The following is a 16,313-nucleotide window of genomic DNA, read 5'->3' as shown; positions in this document are numbered from 1 at the left end:
AGGGGCCAGACTGAATGATGGGGAGGTATCCTTCAGGTCTTGACCATAGGCCTGGACCGGAACATCCCCCCCCCCTTCCCTTTGACCAGTCCGAGAAGAGCATCAAGAATGTGGGGAATGGACGAGAATATCCACTACCATCAAGAGGTTCCATAGGTCAACACCCATTGCAGGTCTAATAGTTCCGCTGGTCCCATAGGGGCCAGGAAGTCCGGTTAAACGTTGCCTGAAACCACCGGAACTTGGACCGCCCCACAGGGAACTTATCCTCAGGCGACCGTTCGGATTATAGACGGGTCAATGAGGAAAGGAGAACTAGGAAACGTTCCAAGGTACTGTAGGGCTGAAAGTTCTGCTTGACTGAGAACAGGTACTGCGACTCTCCTCAGTCTTGCCACAGTCAACTGAAAGGAAGGCTCGGAGGATGTGGCAACAGAATCTGGCGTCCCCAGGTGGTCACCCATCCAAGTACCGACCAGAACCGACGTTGCTTAACCTCGCTGGACGGACGAGAAGCGGGGTTTCCAACGTGGTAAGGCCGTTGACTCAATATCATGGCCAGATACTCCAGATGTTGAGGCAGAAGAAGAGAAGGCTCCAAGCAAAATACCATGAACCCACACTCATGGTAAGCATCCGGAAGCTTATCCCGGCGCTGAAGAAGGTCGAACCCGAGCCTACCGGAGTTGACCAGCCGTCCAAAAAGCAAAGGAGGCGGAAGCCTGCACCTGAGCGGCCATGAGGAAAGCAGGGAGAGTTCTCTGGGGAAAAAAACCTGCTATGCCACGGCGGGATAGCCATACTGCATCATAAGCAGGAATACTTGCAGTCTAGGCTGAATTCCACGAGCTCCCTGGAAGATGGATGAAATGGAAACTGAAAGTCCCCGTCCTTCCGATCCAGGGTTTAAGGAGTCCTGTCGCCTCATTACCAGTCTGATCGATTCTGCTGTTCTACGCTGGCCGAAGTTTGTTCGACAAACTTGATCAGGGCTGAGAGGTCGACTACGGAACTCCCCTCTCAGATCCTTCCTTACAAGAAAGGATCGACTGAAGAGGCCAGGGGTGAAGCCGTCGATGATCCTATGGAGGACCTTCGCCTAAGGTATGGATCAATCTGCCCAAACGGGCAACTCTTGCTGACGCTATGGCATAGAGGTTCAGAGACACTGAATTCGCTGACAGAGACGGCAGGCGCGATATCCTTGGCTGATCACAGAGATCGTGCAGGAATGGGCATCGGGAAGCTGTCATCCGGATGAGTAACCTTAAGCATCCTTCCAGCGAGAAACCTGCAATCCTAGAGTTCGTGAACTCTGCCGCTCCTTTTAGGACTATGCCGCCCCAGGGGAGCCTCCCGTGCCATCTGTTCCTGACAGGAGGAAACTGCAATTGGACACCTTGTCTCAGTTGTCATAGCCGATAACTTAGGCCGACGTGGTTGAAAGAAAAAGGCGCTGGAGCCCTGCAGAGTCTGGAAGAAAGCGCCTTGGAGGAGTGAAAACGGAAGTCGATTTCCTCCGCACAGCCGCTGTCTAAGTCTCTGTCCTTGGGCACAAACAAACTCTTCTCAAGGATGGGTGTCTGAGGTTGTCGACCTCCACAGATGAGACACCCGAAGGAAGCCCTCAGTCAGCGCGTCCAGATGGTACAACATCGAGCTTGTCCGCAAGTTAGATACTTAACGACGAAAGGCCGAGGTGCCTGAGCCCGAGAGGAGGAAAGTACCCATGATCTTCCTGTAGCTTCCTTGAACCAAACCTCGGGCCGTAACCGAGGAGGGAAAGGACCTGGTAAGCCCCCAGAGGAAGGGGTAAGCAGTCACCCCTTGGCCGATGGAGAAATCTCAAACGGAAAGCCCCCCGCCAAAAATCCTTCCAGGGAATGACGGGGAAGGGCTAACCCAGGTTCTGGAAAGAGGAGTGTTGCTCAGACCTCCCTGAAGTTTCTTCCTATTCTTGCAAGTGCCACGCTCTGCGTTTACGGGGTGAGGCCGTGTTCTGGAAATACGCTCCAGAAGAACTCGCCAGGCTGGCCATGCTGCGTAAACCCCAATGGGAATCGTGGTTGCAATCGCCCTGGAGCTCGCGCGATGGTAATTCAAAGATTTGCGCGTGGGCGAACGTGGAAGCGCCCATGCGCGGTCACGCAGGAACGCAAACGAAGGTGAGCGAAGAAGTGCAGAAGGAGGGCGAGCGTGGTAGGAAGGGCGAGAGCTGGTGGTCAGCGAGCGATAACCCATAGACGAGCAATGGATACTGCAAGAATTAAGCCGGCGTTCGTGCGAAGAAACACTGTAGGTTCGCGCGATGGAACACCGTAGGTTCGCGCGACGGAACACCGTCCGTCCGCGCGACGGAATACCGTTGGTTCGCGCGTGGGCGAACATTGGAGAGCAGGCGAACGGTCGCGCGGACGCGCAGGCGAACGGTCGCGCGGGCGCGCGGGCAAACGGTCGCGAGGGTGGGCAGGTGAATGAGCGCGAGTCCGAGGCGGCGAACACAAGCGTTAGCGCGATGGCGAGGAAACGCGCTGCCGCGTGGGCGAGGAAGACCGCTGGCGATGAGGATCAACAGGCAATCGGTGGTGAGCTGGTGGCAATCGGTGGTGAGCTGGTGAGCGCTGACGCGCAGGTTGGCGATGGCGCGTTGTGGCATGTCGACGCGTTGGCGAGCGATGGCGAGCAGCATGCGCAGGTGAGCGATCGCGCGATGGCGAGCAGCATGCGCAGGTGGGCGATCGCGCGATGGCGAGCAGCATGCGCAGGTGGGCGATCGCGCGATGGCGAGCAGCATGCGCAGGTGGGCGATCGCGCGATGGCGAGCAGCATGCGCAGGTGGGCGATCGCGCGATGGCGAGCTAGTAGCTAGCGAACCATTTTCCTTCAGAAGCGTTGGAGAACGGTGGCGCGCCGGCTGTAACACACGCGGGCGATCCGGAGATCGCCGAGAGACAGGTGATCGCTGACGTGTAGAAGGCAAAGCGTGGAAGCCTGCGCATAGAAGAAGAGTCCTTGACCCAGACCTGAACCGAAGTTCTAGATTGCGAGAGCGAACGTGGGCGCACAGGGCGCGTAACAGGAACCAACAGGAACAGCAGGGATGATCATCATGAGAGCGCTGACGAACAGGAGAGCGCTGGCGAACAGGAGAGCGCTGGCAAACAGGAGAGCGCTAGCGATCAGGAAGCGCTGATGAGCAGGAGAGCGCCTGTGCGCTAACACTGAGCAGGAGCAGGAGAGAACACAGCAGAAGGGCACGCAGGGGAACCCTGACACGCAAGGGAAGAACCCCCGTGGGAGGCAACCCTTTGCCCCGAAGGGAACGTTGTTCGTCGGGAGACAGATGTCCATCGGAAGACCGTTGCCTGTCCGCCGGGAGACTGATGTCCGTTGGAAGACCGTTGTCCGTCGGGAAGACCGTTGCCCGTCGGAAGACGGGATCAGACTGCTGTCCATCTGCACCAAGGCGGAAGATCAAGAAGAAGGAGTTGTAGGCTGCAAACGGAGATTCAAAAAGGCGCCTCTTAGCACCCTTATAGGGAGATGAGAGGCCCTTACGACGAGGCGGACGGTGGGCCTTACGGCGAAGGAGGCCAACAGCAACAGCAGCAGAAGAGTCCTCCGAAGAGGAGTCTCTATGAGTGTACTCTCTCGCGAACGAAAGAGAAACACTTCGTAGAAGAGACTGGTCAGCCAGTGACCTAAAAGGAGCAATCCTCCGAAGAGGGGCTCCTGCAGTTGCCCAGCCCCTTGAGCGAAACTGCAGGTGTGACGGCTCAGCACCAAGAGCATAGTCGCAGGAAAAAAAAAAGGCAAGAGAAGAACCCCCCAAAAGGAAAAAACTCAAGCCTGGACAGGAAAAACTTCCCTCGGAAGGAAAGTTACCCGCCCAAGGAGGCAAGCCTCCTGAGAGTTCTAAAATGAACTGGAGAGCTGTCCGTCGTCACGGGAGTACTTCCAGTAGAAGGAGACACGCCCCTGACGAAAATACAAGGGGGGAGGCAGCAACAGCCGAATCCCCAGGCCTAAACAAGACAGCTCACACCGTTGCCATATTACAGAAACGAACTAGATCGGTAACTGTAAAGAAATTAAACAAAAATCATTAGTACACATTCATTCCCCCGGGAAGGCTCCGAAGAGGAATCCCGAAGGAAAGGAAACAAGAATTACACAACAGGCACGTGCCCTCATAACCACTTACACTCACGGAAGGAGAGCTGTAACCAAAACAGAATTATAACAATTATAATTATGAAACTATGTAATTATGTAATTTAAAAATGAATGAACACTAAAGAAAGAACGAAAACCCCGAAAGGAATCGTTCTACAAGCTGAAAAATTAACAACTACAATTAGATTCATAAACTAATTGAGACAAACGTACGGCGTAGCAACCCCCCCACACGGAAAGGAAGCTACAAGGGCGTAGTAACACGTAGTAAAAGGGTGAACGACCTCAAGAGAGAGAGAGAGAGATAAAGACCGAAGTCGAACTCGATCGCCACCCAAAAAATTACGCCGTGGTGGCCTAACTGCCGAGGACTCCACGTAGATGTCGTGCACTACACACACAACTCTGAAAAGGAAACTTACTGATTTCTATACTCAAATATATATACAAACATGAAAACATGTTTACATATACAGTATACAGTATTGAGTAAAAGAAAAGTAAGCGATTAAGTAAAGACAAAACAAACAAAGGCTGCCAAGAGAGGACCAAGACGGAGACGTCTGTCACAGTCCGAGCCAAAAGTGAAAGTGAGCATTCATCTGTGTGTGAGGGGGGGGGAGGGGTAGCTAGCTACCACTCCCCTACCCCCCGCTAACTAGCGCGGGGGTAATACACCCTCGTTAAATTCTAATGGCTCGCCATTTCAGCTGCGCTAAAAGGTAAACTCAATGTAAATAGCGTGGTTTGTATTTCGGTTACGGAACAATTATGTATTAAGAACTACAGCTTTGTATTGTTGGAGAAATACAAATTACTTCCAAATTTTTCATTTGTTTCTACACAAAATACAAGCCTTACCTTCTTTACACAGGAGAGAGAAACTTCAGGGTAAGTCCCTTCAGCTGGCTGAAACTTTTCAATGCATGATAGCTGCATCCAAGCATGATAATGCGAACGATAAGCATACTGACAACTCTTAAAACAGTGGCTTGTCAATACCAGTGGGCTGAGAGCCCGTGCGAAGTGAAACGAGCATAGGAACATATCCGATTGTCATAGACAATGTATAAACAACAGGTTTGTGAATTTATACACCAAAAGCCAACGTCCCAAGGCACCATTGTAAAGAGATTTGCATGGCGCCCATGCGTAGATTTGTAAGTGCGCGCAGGAGAAGGCTGGCGCGCAGGTGAGAGCTAGCGCGTTGGTAATGAATGGCACGTGGGTGAGGGCAGCATAGCTGTCTCATCTACAAACTCTCTTGCAGGAGAAGGTTGGCGCGCAGGTTTTACCTGGTGCGTAGGATGGCGCGCAATATGGCGCTCAGGAGAGCATGATGTAGGGCGTGCATGTGCGCCCGCAGGAGAGCGCTGTTGCGCAGGAGAACAATGGCGCGGAGGTAAGTTGCGCGCAGGAGAACGTTGGCGCGCAGGTGAGCGGTGGCGCACGGGAGAGTGTTGGCGAGCAGGTGGGCGCTGGCGCGTAGGAGATCGTTGGCGCGTATTAGCAGGGTGCGTGAGCGCAGGGCACACAGGAGAGCCCTGGCGCCCAGGAGATTGTTGGCGCGCATGGCACATGGTGGAGCTCTGCTCTTGTTGGCACATGGTGCCCTATGTTAGGGGGAGCAGGATGATCAGCGCGCGGTAGTGATGGGGCCTGACGAGATACTGATGAGTGCTTGTCGGGTTGCGTGGGCACGTGGCTCGCAACAGCGCGTTCAGGTGGAGCCTTGTTAGGCCCATGCAGGAACGGCGACGGCAGGTCTGTTGGGTGGAAGGTTGACGTGTCCTTTAAAAGGACGACCTTCCACCGAAGGAGATCGTGAACGATCTGCAGAGAGGTCCAGGACCAATGCAGGTGCAATGATGGAAGATCGGTCTAGAGGCTCCTCAGCAGGGGACTGCATAGAAGACGAACCAAAGAGGCGCCTCCTCACCGCAGGTGAAGGAAGGCCTCTATGGCGAAGAGGAAGGCTCGCCTTCCGACGGATGAGCCCTCTGGGGGCCGTTGGATCAGCAAGCTGACCTTCAGCAGTCCTCCGAAGAGGAATCTCTGTAAGTGAATTCCCCTGAAGGAGAGAAACACTAACAGGAGAGACTGACGATGGACTTAGTTTCACCCTCGTGGGATGATCAGGAACGGGGGAAACTAAGCCGTTAGCTACTGTAGAGTCTGGAGTGGATGAGGTGATGGGTGAAACTGCATGGGATACCTCTGACACCACAACGTCGACAAGAGACAGAGGATCAACCTCTGACGGTGACGACGATTGCTTAACAGCAGCACCCAGGCGGATATAATCAAGCAAAACCTCCTTGGAGGGCGAACCCGTAAGCCCCAAGGAGGACAAAAGCTGAAAAAGGGAAGTTAGTGACATATCCTCCCCCCGGGGGGAGAGGTGGAGCTGCTTCGCTAGGGGAAGCAACGTCATCTCTCGAGACCTGAGGTTGGTTAGAAATAATTCGGTCTACGCTACCACTCAACAGTCTCTCGAAAGAGACCGACCGAGCGGGAGCTTCGGAGGTTTGGGCAATGGAGGAAGAGGCCTTGGGTTTTTCTTCCTTTGAAGCAACCTTCGAAGGAGAAATATTACGCTTGGACTTCTTCCGTCGTCGCGAAAACCTCTCCCACTGGGAAGCAGACTACTCCCTACACTTGTTGACACTATCACACCCTTGGCCCCTACAAGAAGGACAAAGGGCGTGAGGATCAGTCTCGACCGCCGACATGAACATTCCACAGGGGCGGTCGGGAAAACCAGGGCAGGTGCGCATGGTCGCAAAGGCCAACTTCACGTACACATTAACTAGAAAAACAAAGAACAAAAAGCGTTAATGGCTGCCAATATGACGACGAGGATGAGAGTGGACATGTCCAACCACCATCCAAGCCAAGAGCAAAATGAGCTCAAGCACAGGTGTGTGGGAGGGGTAGCAAGCTACCCTCCCCTAACCCCCGCTAACTAGCGGTGTGGGTAGTAAACCCTCGTTAAAAATGAATGGCTCGTCATTTCAGCTTCGCCGAAAGTAATACACCTATTAAATAGCATGGTTTGTATTCCAGTTACGGAACAACTAACAGTTCCAAGGTCAAAACTCTAGCTGAGGATTACCAAACCCTCCTTTCCAGGTCACAACTCTTAGTTTGGGGGGAGGGACAGCCACCAGACCACCTTCCCAGGTCACAATTGCTAGCTGGAGCCCTCTTCCCAGGTCACAACCGCTAGCTGGACCCCCCCTCCCAGGTCACAACCGCTAGCTGGACGCCCCCTCCCAGGTCACAACCGCTAACTGGACCCCCGCTTCCCAGGTCACAACCGCTAACTAGACCCCCGCTTCCCAGGTCACAACCACTGGCTGGACCCCTGTTCCCAGATCACAACCGCTAGCTGGACCCCCCTTCCCAGGTCACAACCGCTAGCTGGACCCCCCTTCCCAGATCACAACCGCTTGCTGGACCCCCTTCCCAGGTCACAAACGCTAGCTGGACCCCCCCTTCCCAGGTCACAAACGCTAGCTGGACCCCCCTTCCCAGGTCACAAACGCTAGCTGGACCCCCCTTCCCAGGTCACAAACGCTAGCTGGACCCCCCTTCCCAGGTCACAAACGCTAGCTGGACCCCCCTTCCCAGGTCACAAACGCTAGCTGGAACCCCCCCTTCCCAGGTCACAAACGCTAGCTGGACCCCCCTTTCCCCAATCACAACCGCTCGTTGGATCCCCTTTTCCCCAATCACAACCGCTCGTTGGATCCCCCTTTCCCCAATCACAACCGCTCGTTGGATCCCCCTTTCCCCAATCACAACCGCTCGGTGGATTCCCCTTTCCTCAATCACAACCGCTCGTTGGATCCCCCTTTCCTCAATCACAACCGCTAGCAGGACCGCCCTTCCCCAATCACAACTGCTAGCTGGACCCCCCTCCTCAAACACGACTGCTAGCTGGACCCCCCTTCCCCAATCAAAACCACTAGCTGGACCCCCCTTCCCCAATCACAACCGCTAGCCAGACCCCTCCCAAGGTCACAACCGCTAGCCGGACCCCCCTTCCTAGGTCACAAACGCTAGCCAGACCCCCCCTTCCCAGGTCACAACCTCTAGCTGGACACCCCCTTCCCTGGTCACAACCTCTAGCTGGACATCCCCTTCCCTGGTCACAACCGCAAGCTGGACCACCTTTCCCAGGTCACAACTGCTAGCTGGACCCCCTTCCCAGGTCACAACCGCTAGCTGGGTCCCCCCTTCCCAGGTCACAACCGCTAGCTGGACCCCCCTTCCCAGGTCACAAACTATAAGTCACAAATAAATCCTCCAATTATGATAAAGTAAATCATAAATAAATCCTTACATTATGAAAATCAAATCACAAATAATTCCTCACCTTATGATTGACACCAAGGTCATTATTTTTTTTTCTTTTTTTTTTTTGTCTTGTCAATCTTTACATAAGCTTTGCAATAGAAACGTGCTGGTCTTCCCAAAAAATTAAGCGAGATTCGGACCTTTGAGGCATTATTTCTCGGTTATCTTTTAATTTTACATGATTAACAATAGCTTTACACTGAACGGAGAGCATTTCCATCATAATCAATTGCTGACAAAAATGAAATTTCACTAAATTTTAAAATAGGTTTATGTACTTCCTTTAAGTTCCCTCTTGGAAACATCTTTATGATGGTGGTCAAGTTGAAACTGAAGGGGAAGGTGGAAAAAGATGACTGTAGTAGAACAACATCCGGGAATGTATAAAGAAGTACATGTAAGCTGTGAATTGGTTTTAAAAAACCACCTGAAAGATACGTCATTGTAAATGTACAGAAAGCTACACAAAAAGTGGGAAACAACCCATGCGCAATAAGTCCCCTTCAGTCTCTCGGATGTAAAAAATGGACTTGGAGTGAAAAACATACTTCACATTTTAATAGACCAATATGTAAGTTATTATGCCCCAGCCCCAAGAGAAAAATACCAAACTAGCCAGCACTCGTCCATTTCTTATAGAGAATTCCAGTTTGGCTAGTATCATATTTACCATATCTGTATATGGTAAATATATGATACTTTAATTACTAGCGAAACTGGAATTCGCTACATGAAATGGGCGAGTGCTGACTCGTTCGGTATTTTTTCTCTATATGTTTAATAGGGGCTAGGGCATAATAACTTCTGTATCGGTCAATTACAATGGTAAGTATGTTTTTTACTACGAGTCCATTGTTTACATCTGAGAGACTGAAGGGGACTTATGGCGCATGCTTTGTTTCTGTGCATTTACAATGACGTACTGTCATTTTGTTTTCTTAAACCAATTAACAACTTACAAGTACTTCTTCATAAGTTCCCGGATGTTGTTCTACAACAGCCATTTTTTTCCCCACCTTCGCCTTCAATTTCAACCTAACTACCATCACATAAAGAAGTCTCCAAAAGGGGACTCAAGGGAAGTACATCAACCTATTTCAAAATAGTGTAATTTTATTTATGTCAGCAATTTATTATGATGGAAATGCTCTCCATTTGGTGAAATGCTCTCCATTTGGTGTAAAGCTATTGTTACTCATGTGAAATTAAAACATAACAGCGAAATAATACCTCAAAGGTCCGATTCCGACTTAATTTTTAGGAAAGACCTGTACATTTTCCACTGCAAAGCTTCTGTAAAGATTGGAAAAAAAAAATTGTCAATCATAGAGCAAGGAATTATTTGCGATTTACTTTTAGTTAATAACCAGGGAAGGGGGTCCGGCTAGCAGTTGTGACCAGGGGTCTTGCCCCGGTTAGGGGTTGCGACCTGGTTAGGGGGGTCCATGGAACCCCCAGCTAGGGGTTTTGACTTGGGAACTAGAAGGTTAGGTTAGGTGGGTTTGTTAGGTTCTGTACCCTTTTACAAATCTCAAAAGTTAAATAATCACATTATAGCCTGTTTTCAGCCACTTTATATGAACCATATATTTTTCCAAATGGTTATGTGCTTATTTTGCATTTCTGACCATTATTATTGGGTAAAGTTTTACTGTATTACAGATTCTCATTTCAAACAGAAAATATATGTTTTCCTGTAGTAAATAACGTGATTTGACCAAATTTGACCTTCATTTCAACAGCAAACCAACAGAACAACCAGTTCGACTAACTTTAAGTAGCCAAACTGGTTGCCGTTATTACGGATGAAATGAAGGTGAAAACCGGTTAAATCCCATTATTTTTTACAGGAAAACATATTTTCTGTTAAAATGTTTAAATATAATGTCTTTTATTATATATATTTTGTTAAAATGTTTAAATATAATGACTTGTTCAAATTCCATGTCACTTCACTCATGTATGTCCTGCGAACGATAACATTAGCAACATTACCAATGATACACAGGGTTACCAGCGTTACGGTGGTATTGCTAACGTTAGCAATGCGTATTTTAAAGAATTTTTCCATATACCCTTTACACAATATATAAACAGGTACCAAAAGGGTACAGAACCTAACAAACCCACCTAACCTAACCTAGAAGTTCCCAGGTCACAAACCCAAAATAATGCCTTTTGTTAAATATATCATGTTAATACGTGTCACTTTGCTGAAAAATGATATTTTAATTATAAAATAAATTTTTGAATATACTTACCCGGTGAATATATAATAGCTGCTGCTCAGCGGCTCGACAGAAAACACACACAAAAACTCGCGAGCGATCGCTATGAAGGTTGCGGGTGTGCCCACCAGCGCCAACTATCGGCCAGATACCACACATGCATGTAAACAAGCCTTCAATTCTTCTCGTCCCGCTGCGTCTCTATTGGGGAGGAAGGGAGGGCCTTTAATTTATATATTCACCGGGTAAGTATATTCAAAAATTTATTTTATAATTAAAATGTTATTTTCATTAGTAAAATAAATTTTTGAATATACTTACCCGGTGATCATATAGCTGTCAGCTCTGCTGCCCGACAGAAAAACCTAAGGACAAAATACGCCAGCGATCGCTATACAGGTGGGGGTGTACATCAACTGCGCCATCTGTCGAGCAGGTACTCAAGTACTCCATGTCAACACAGAACCAATTTTCTCCTCGGCCCACTGGGTCTCTATTGGGGAGGAAGGGAGGGTCCTTTAATCTATGATCACCGGGTAAGTATATTCAAAAATTTATCTTACTAATGAAAATAACATTTTTCAATATTAAACTTAGCCGGTGATCATATAGCTGATTCACACCCAGGGGGGTGGGTAGAGACCAGCATTACATGTTGACATTATTATGAGCTAAGTATTTTGTATTTCATTTTAGCAGTTATTCAAAATAACAAACATAAAATAAATAAGTACCTGGTAAGGAAGTCGACTTGAACAATAACTCTGCCTTTTTAAGTACGTCTTCCTTACTGAGCCTCGCGATCCTTATAGGATGCTGAGCGACTCCTAGGAGCTGAAGTATGAAGGGTTGCAACCCATACTAAAGGACCTCATCAAAACCTCTAATCTAGGCGCTTCTCAAGAAATGACTTTGACCACCCGCCAAATCAAGTAGGATGCGAAAGGCTTCTTAGCCTTCCGGACAACCCAAAAACAATAATAAAACATTTCAAGAGAAAGATTAAAAAGGTTATGGAATTAGGGAATTGTAGTGGTTGAACCCTCACCCACTACTGCACTCGTTGCTACGAATGGTCCCAGAGTGTAGCAGTTCTCGTAAAGAGACTGGACATTCTTAAGATAAAAAGATGCGAACACTGATTTGCTTTTCCAATAGGTTGCGTCGAATATACTTTGCAGAGATCTATTTTGTTTAAAGGCCACGGAAGTTGCGACGGCTCTAACTTCGTGTGTCCTTACCTTCAGGAAAGCTTGGTCTTCCTCATTCAGATGGGAATGAGCTTCTCGTATTAACAGTCTGATAAAATAGGATAAAGCATTCTTTGACATAGGCAAAGATGGATTCTTAACTGAACACCATAAAGCTTCAGACGGGCCTCGTAAAGGTTTTTAAATAGAACTTAAGAGCTCTTACAGGACATATGACTCTTTCTAGTTCATTTCCAACCATACGATAAGTTTGGAATATCGAACGATATTGGTCAAGGCCGAGAAGGCAGCTCGTGTTTGGCTAGAAAACCAAGTTGTAGAACATGTAGCCGTTTCGGATGAGAATCCGATGTTCTTGCTGAAGGCATGAATCTCACTGACTCTTTTAGCTGTGGCTAAGCATATCAGGAAAAGAGTCTTAAAGGTGAGATCTTTCAGGGAGGCTGATTGTAGCGGTTCGAACCTGTCTGACATAAGGAATCTTAGTACCACGTCTAAATTCCAACCAGGTGTAACCAAACGACGCTCCTTCATGGTCTCAAAAGACTTAAGGAGGTCCTGTAGATCTTTATTGTTGGAAAGATCTAAGCCTCTGTGACGGAAGACTGATGCCAACATACTTCTGTAACCCTTGATAGTGGGAGCTGAAAGAGATCGTTCTTTCCTCAGATATAAGAGAAAGTCAGCTATTTGAGTTACAGAGGTACTGGTCGAGGATACGGATACTGACTTGCACCAGTTTCGGAAGATTTCCCACTTCGATTGGTAGACTCTAAGGGTGGATGTTCTCCTTGCTCTAGCAATCGCTCTGGTTGCCTCCTTCGAAAAGCCTCTAGCTCTCGAGAGTCTTTTGATAGTCTGAAGGCAGTCAGACGAAGAGCGTGGAGGCCTTGGTGTACCTTCTTTACGCGTGGCTGACGTAGAAGGTCCACCCTTAGGGGAAGTGTTCTGGGAACGTCTACTAGCCATCGAAGTACCTCGGTGAGCCATTCTCTCGCGGGCCAGAGGGAAGCAACTAGCGTCAACCTTGTCCCTTCGTGAGAGGCGAACTTCTGCAGTACCTTGTTGACAATCTTGAACGGAGGGAATGCATATAGATCTAGATGTGACCAATCTAGTAGAAAGGCATCTATATGAACTGCTGCTGGGTCCGGGATTGGTGAGCAAAATATTGGGAGCCTCTTGGTCATCGAGGTTGCGAAGAGATCTATGGTTGGCTGGCCCCAGGTGGCCCAAAGTCTCTTGCATACATCCTTGTGGAGGGTCCATTCTGTTGGAATTATTTGTCCCTTCCGACTGAGACAATCTGCCATGACATTCAAGTTGCCTTGGATGAACCTCGTTACTAGTGAAATGTCTAGACCTTTTGACCAGGTGAGGAGGTCCCTTGCGATCTCGTACCATGTCAGAGAGTAGGTCCCTCCTTGCTTGGAGATGTACGCCAAAGCCGTGGTGTTGTCCGAGTTCACCTCCACCCCTTTGCCTTGAAGGAGAGACCTGAAGCTTTTCCAGGTCAGACGTACTGCCAGTAGCTTCTTGCAGTTGAAATGCATTGTCCTTTGACTCGAGTTCCATAATCCCGAGCATTCCCTACCGTCTAATGTCGCACCCCAGCCTACGTCCGATGCGTCCGAGAAGAGAACGTGGTTGGGAGTCTGAACAGTCAGGGGAAGACCCTCTCTAAGGTTGATATAGTCCTTTCACCAAGTCAGACCAGACTTTATCTTCCGGAAACCGGGATCGAGACCGCTTCTAGCGTCTTGTCCTTTTTCCAGTGAAAAGCTAGATGGTATAGAAGAGGACGGAGGTGTAGTCTTCCTAGTGACACAAATTGATCCACGGATGACAGTGTCCCTACCAGACTCATCCACAGCCTGACTGGGCAGCGTTCCTTCTTCAGCATCTTCTGGATGGATAGCAGGGCTGGGGGTTGATCGTCTTGTTCAGCAACGTCCTCATCAGAGGGTTCCTCATCCGAAACTGATGAGGAAACGGCAACGGAATGGGCAACGTCTGACTCGCTGAATCCGGTCGCACTGGTGGATGCGTGACGGAGCCGGACGCAATATCATGGTACTGCTGCACAGTCTGTGAACTGTCAACAACCATGGGTGCGCGAGGAAGTACAGCGTCAACCCGAAACTGTCTAGACTGTCTGGGTTGTGCAGTCAACACCCTACCGGGTTGCTGAGGTTGACGCACTGCGTCACAACAAGTCACCTCTGCTGGTTGTTGAACGTCTTCCTAGTGACACACTGAACGTCAACAACCACCTCCGAGCGTCGCTTAACGTCAACGTGCGACTGGCAACCCACACTGGGTCGCATCGGTGGAGGAACCACCTCAACTGGCAGACGCGAGTAGGATACCTCAGCGTCAACAGGGCGCACAACCAACCGGTTGGAAGGTTGTTGGCCAGAAGGTTCTTCTCCGTATTTAAGTCCTCTATCAAGGACACAAGCTTGGACTGCATGTCTTGCAGCAAAGCCCATTTAGGGTCTACGGGAGCAGGTGTGGCAACAGACGGGGTTAGCGACTGAGGCGGAACCATTTACCATCCCTAGAAGCCTTGTTATGTGTGACATAATAGTACAGCAAAACTTCAAAGGCTCGACAAAAGTTGAGAAGTTGACCTGTAAACAACTTGGAGCGTCTCCTGGCTAGGCGCCAGGGCGAGTCTACCAGAATTGAGAAGTCTACCTGGGCAGAGGCATGAACTCCCAAACCGAGAACTTCTCTCGTGTCCTATCAGACTCTCGCTCTATAAGCCAGTTTAAAAGAAGGGAAATCAAAGGCTGTATCCCTAAAACTCCTCCTGGTGCAAAAACCAGTCGCCTAGCCAACGTAACGCTCTCTAGGAGAGCGAGAGAGCACTAGCTTAACAACAACGGCTTCGAAGTAGCTAGGCCTAGTGTAAGTTCTGACGTTAGGCGAACGAGGAGCAGCAGTTACAAGATCCGGACGAAGATCCTTAAAAAATCATCATGATTTAATTAAAGTCCATAGGAGGCTAAGCAGCTTAAGGCTCCTCTCCAAATGACAGAGTCCTCAAAGGAATATCAGTAGGAGGGAGAACAGCACTTTCTCATCTACAGGAACCTTGTCCGAGAAAAGCTAGGTTATCTCAGTGAGGGTCTCACTGGTGCATTAGCAGCAGACCAGAAGGCAACGTTATGTAACTGCTTGACAGTCTATGAACTGTCAAAAACTGAACTGTCAACCACAACAGGTGCGTGAGGACATACAGCACTGGTGCATTAGTAGCAGACCAGAAGGCAACGTCATGTAACTGCTTGACAGTCTGTGAGCTGGCAACAACCATAGCTGTGTGGGGAAGCCTCTACTCCTGACTGACTAGTCTGCTGCGGGCGAGTAGCGGTAACCACAGTGGGTGCGGAGGTTGAAGCACAGCGTCAAAACAAAGCAACTTAACTCCACCCTCCTGTTGTTGTGGTAACTCGCGAACGTCAACGGAGGGTAGCGTGCGTCTGTGAACGTCAACGTGCGGCTGGCAGGGTACACTGCGCATGGGTGGTGGAACTCTCACAGGCGGAGTGCGGGAGCAGGTAGCGTCAGCGTCTACTGTACGCACAACCGTGGTTGGTTGTAGGCTAACGGGTGCAGCGTCAACCTTCTCCGCACGATACTCCTGCATAAAAGATGCTAACTGTGTCTGCATAGACTGTAGCAAAGACCACTTAGGGTCTACAGCAGCAGGTGCGGCAACAGACGGTGTTACTGCCTGTTGCGGTACCGCTTTGCCTCTCTTAGGAGGTGTGCAGTCATCGGAAGACTGCAGCGAGTCCGAACTGACCCAGTGGCTACACCTGGGCCGTTGGACTTGCGCGGAAGGGACCGACTTGCGCTTAATAAGCTGCGAGACCTTGGTCCAAGGTTTCTTACGAGAAACCTCTTCCGCAGACGAGAAGTAAATGGGCTCTCTCGTCTTTGTGTGGGTGGGGCGATCTTGGGTAGATACGCCCGAAACCAGGGAGGGAAAACGTCTGTTCGTTGATCAAGGCCTGACGAACCCATAAGTCGTTCGACATTACTTCTCCCCTGGGCTTGGGAGCTTGCAAGAGGTCCCGGACTAGGTGAACGACAGGCACGAACAGACGAACCCTCGGACGCAACACTGTAACACTTTGCGCATATCACTTTATCACTTCGATTTTCTGTTTTGCACTTATTTCACTGAAATCGAAACTTTTACTGATTTCTACCTGAAACACGCAATCCTACCCTTCATTAAAAGGTAGTAATTGCGAAAACAGTCGTAAAATGCAACAGAAAACATATATAAAGATAAAGAATTCAGTGGCTGGGAAAGAGACTA

General features: G+C 49.4%; 1 pseudogene; it reads right to left on the bottom strand.

The window, feature by feature from the left end:
- Window positions 1-427: 427 nt before the first annotated feature.
- On the bottom strand, window positions 428-546 carry LOC137652597 (5S ribosomal RNA; annotated as a pseudogene).
- Window positions 547-16,313: the final 15,767 nt, after the last annotated feature.

This window comes from Palaemon carinicauda, chromosome 13 (assembly GCF_036898095.1).
Source record: "Palaemon carinicauda isolate YSFRI2023 chromosome 13, ASM3689809v2, whole genome shotgun sequence".
Classification (NCBI taxonomy): Eukaryota; Metazoa; Arthropoda; class Malacostraca; order Decapoda; family Palaemonidae; genus Palaemon; species Palaemon carinicauda.
This window is presented reverse-complemented; position numbering and strand designations above follow the sequence as displayed.